The sequence below is a fragment of the Pteropus alecto genome, unplaced genomic scaffold (assembly GCF_000325575.1).
Source record: "Pteropus alecto unplaced genomic scaffold, ASM32557v1 scaffold20, whole genome shotgun sequence".
Classification (NCBI taxonomy): Eukaryota; Metazoa; Chordata; class Mammalia; order Chiroptera; family Pteropodidae; genus Pteropus; species Pteropus alecto.
Window position 1 is genome coordinate 8,528,285 of NW_006436298.1, and position 3,635 is coordinate 8,531,919.

At 42.0% G+C, this 3,635-nt stretch overlaps 1 long non-coding RNA gene across 1 annotated transcript; it reads right to left on the reverse strand.

Annotated features, from left to right (window-relative positions):
- Positions 1-1,192: 1,192 nt before the first annotated feature.
- LOC112480599 lies at positions 1,193-3,588 on the reverse strand. The gene is made up of 2 exons (XR_003046680.1): positions 3,433-3,588; positions 1,193-1,511 (listed from the first exon to the last, which is right to left on the reverse strand). It is a non-coding gene; the product is annotated as an uncharacterized LOC112480599 (long non-coding RNA).
- Positions 3,589-3,635: the final 47 nt, after the last annotated feature.

The window sequence follows — 3,635 nt, forward strand, 5'->3', positions numbered from 1 at the left end:
TTGCCTCGACTTTTTTCCTTGGCTTCTTTGGTCCTACTCTCCACGGGTAACTCAGTCCCCTCTCACTATCCACACGCTGATGACTCCCATGTCTGTACTCTCAGCCTAGACCTACCTCCTGAGCTACATGCCCCAATCCCACCGTCTATAGGACAACCTACATCTCACAGACATGTTAATCAACATTTCCAAAATGGAACCCATCACATTCTCCCCTTCCCCACTAGCCTGATGTCTCTTGTCCTGGGAACTTTGTCCCTGAAGATTCCTCTGCTTGGAGAGTGCACCTCTTTTCCTTGACCCTCTGACGCCTTCACCTGGCTGTTATTCATCCTCTAGGTCTCAGGTTAGATGTCACTTCTTCTTTCTTGATACTTCAAGTCTTTCTTGATACTTCAAGTCTGAGTCAGGTGCTCCTATGGTTTTGGAAGCTCCCACTTGTAATCTTTTATTAAATCATCTATCCTTCCCACTGAAATATTCACTCCCTGAGGGCCGGGATCTTTCAGTCTTGTCCATTATTTCCCTTGGCCCAACATGGTGTCTGGCACATAGGATGTTCAATAAAAAATTTATTTAAAAATATAAAACAGCTCATTTCTAACACTCAGGCAGCCAGGAAAGGGGAGATAGGGGTGTCCTCCTGTCTAGCGACCCTTCCCCCATAGTCCCTGTTCATGAGATCCAGGCTTCACCACCCAGGCAAACACCCTTTGCCCCACTAGTCAACTTAATCGTGGGCTGTGCAGCCTGGTGTGAACCCATTCTGGCACTCTTTTTGAGATGAATAACAATTTTTTTTTCTAGGAGAAAATATATTCTTAGTTCTTAACACTGACTTTAAAATAGCTTTTGTAATATATATTTTTTTAAGTTGAAGACTATCTCCACCACATGTAAATGTGGATCACTCAGCACAAATTCATCCTAGGTTGGTTCTTCCAAGTAAAATAAATAACTTGCCACAGGATAATTCTTTAAAGCAATTTGGTTTATGTCTTAGCTCTTGTTTTCCTTTTGGAATCTAACTTTGCTACAGAAAAATGTTCAATTCCAATATGGTCATTTTGAAAATGCATTTTTAAAGTTCCAAAGGCTCAATAGTTTTTCCTTTTGCTTTGGCTGGTTATGAATATTTATAGGTCCAAAAACATAACCTTTGATGCTTTAATTAATGCTTACAAATACATTATGAAAGAAAGAAAATATTTTAATGAGTTTATATAAGTGAGTCATATGATTTCTCCAACTGAAGCCACAACACACAACACCCTACACTGTAGGACATCTGTTTGTCTCTTTCGAAAGTTTTAGTATAGCATTTTGACAGCAAATTTGAAAATAACAGAGATACACTCACCGCCATGTTGGCAAAAGGTTAGTCCTGGGCCCTTTCTTCCTCGATCCTTATATCAAAGGACAGCAAATAGGATCTGTTTATGAGATCCTATTACGTTTTTAAACCAATGATGGGGGACATCATGGCATCTCTGGCCAAAGAAAGGTATTCACTGTGGGAATAATAAGAAATGTAAAGAAAATGAAGAGAAATTGGGCAGTGAAGAGACAAATTATTCTGGCTTTGTCTGCAACTGTTGGTTAAGATTTGTTCTTGGCATCACGTGAACACTCTTCCTCCCAAGAGAACTTTCAAGAAAGTACCTCATTGTACCGCTCAGATAATCACGACCTGTTAGCCCCAACGCTGGGAATGCTTTATGAGTACTTTTTGTTTCTCCTTCATTTTTCATGCTCATTTCACAAGGGCTTGCTCTTGACCTCATCTTGCTTTTCATCCTCATTTTGTCTCTAGGGTGGATAATTGTGTGGAATATAGGTCAGAGGCAGAACCTGCCCAATTTCTCTGTGTCCTGGGATTTCCAGCCTCCATCATGTGGGTCCTGATCGGAGGTTTCTCTTTAACCTCCACCACCCACTGATCATAAAGGAAAGCATCCTGTTCTCCTTATTCTATCAGAGTTTCTCTTATCTTCTGCAGCCCCCTGCATGGTGCTGAGAATGTAGTAAATGTCCCATCAATATTTAAGTCAGTGCTACTCAGTATTGTTTGGGAACTGGCAGCATTAGTCTCACTTGAGAGCTTGTGAGAAATGAAAATTCTCAGGCTAAACCTGCTGAATCAGGATCTCTGAGAGCGGGGCCAGGAGTCTGTGTTAATAAGCTCTCCAGGTGATTCCTACACAGTGTGAGAACCACTGTCTCAGCTGACAGCTGTGAATGAAGGGCAGTGACGGAGATTATCTGTGCTCTTTCCAGTTCCCAGAGGAAGGCAATCAAACTCCTTGGCAGCAGGTGACAAGGCTCTCCTGGCCAAACAGGCAGCATCTACCTCAGCCAGTGGTCCTAAACAGACCATTTTCTAAAATCATCAGTAAGGATTAAGGACCAAGCTTTACCAGCTGGGAGATTTCTCTTGAAAGTCTCAAAGTTTCTGTTCTTTTCTCTCACTGGGCCCCCTGCCCCATAACCACTTCGCAGCAACCAGTCCGATGTGCTCCCTATGTGGAGATGCCACATCCTAGTCTTTGCCCTCGTTCCTTTGTGGGTTTCTGAGTCTTCAGCAATCTAGAACTGACTCACACCCCCTTCCAAGGCTTGGCTCTGCCAGTGGACAAATATTTACTGAGCACTCGATGGCTGCAAGGTTTCATTAACTGACCCCTCTCCGTAAAACCTCCTCGGCGCACTGTTGCCCGTTCCCTGTGGAATCGCGTCTTGGTGACTGCCTGACCCACAGCAGGGCACTCAGTCATCGAAACTCAGGAAGCAATAGCTGATGCTCTTTAGCAGTCTTTGCTCTAATGATTTTCAAACTGTGTAGTAAAAGAACCATATTGGAATACCTACTCAGACAATGAAACTAAGCAATATTTTACCAGTACGAAAAATGCATTTTGAAGTTAAAATGAAGTTAAATTGTAGGTTAAGCAGTAAGTATAGTAAGTCTATTTCGATTCCCCAAATTGAAGTTAGATAAGAGCAGTCATGCCTGCCTCCGTGTCCATTTTATTTCTGAAATAGTTGGTTGCACAATATTGAGGGAGAGGAAAATCTTCATTCAGATAAGTAGTTACACATGGTAATAGTAAGTTTTTAGTATTTTTTTAAAGTTAACTTTTCTCGTAAGCTGGGGGTACTCTTTCATTAGATGGCAGGACAGCTTTATCCAAGGTTTACTCACAAGATGTTTATATGGCTTTATAATGAACACACTGGCAGTCTTCAATGTGTTAAAATTTGGCATGTGTAATATTTGATAGTCCTTTTTTTATAGAGTTGGAAAAATATTTTTAATGCAAATTAAATCAAATGTCTGGAAACTCGCAAAACTTTTGCAGCCCTCAGGGCTCTACAAAGCACAGCAGTCACTTTACAGATGAGAGACAAAGATGAGAGGGTGAAGTCACTTACTTAGGTCCTGTGGCTTTTCGGTGTCAGAACTGGCTGCATCTCACGTCGCCTGACTCCGGGTTTTTCTTCCAGGTTTCACATGGATATCTGAGCCCCTCATGTAGATTCCAAGTGCCTTTTGCTCAGGGCCGAATCTTCCAGAGTGGGAGCTCTGTTTACCCTGCTTAAATGAATTACAGAGTGGAATGTCCCTCATCTTCAGC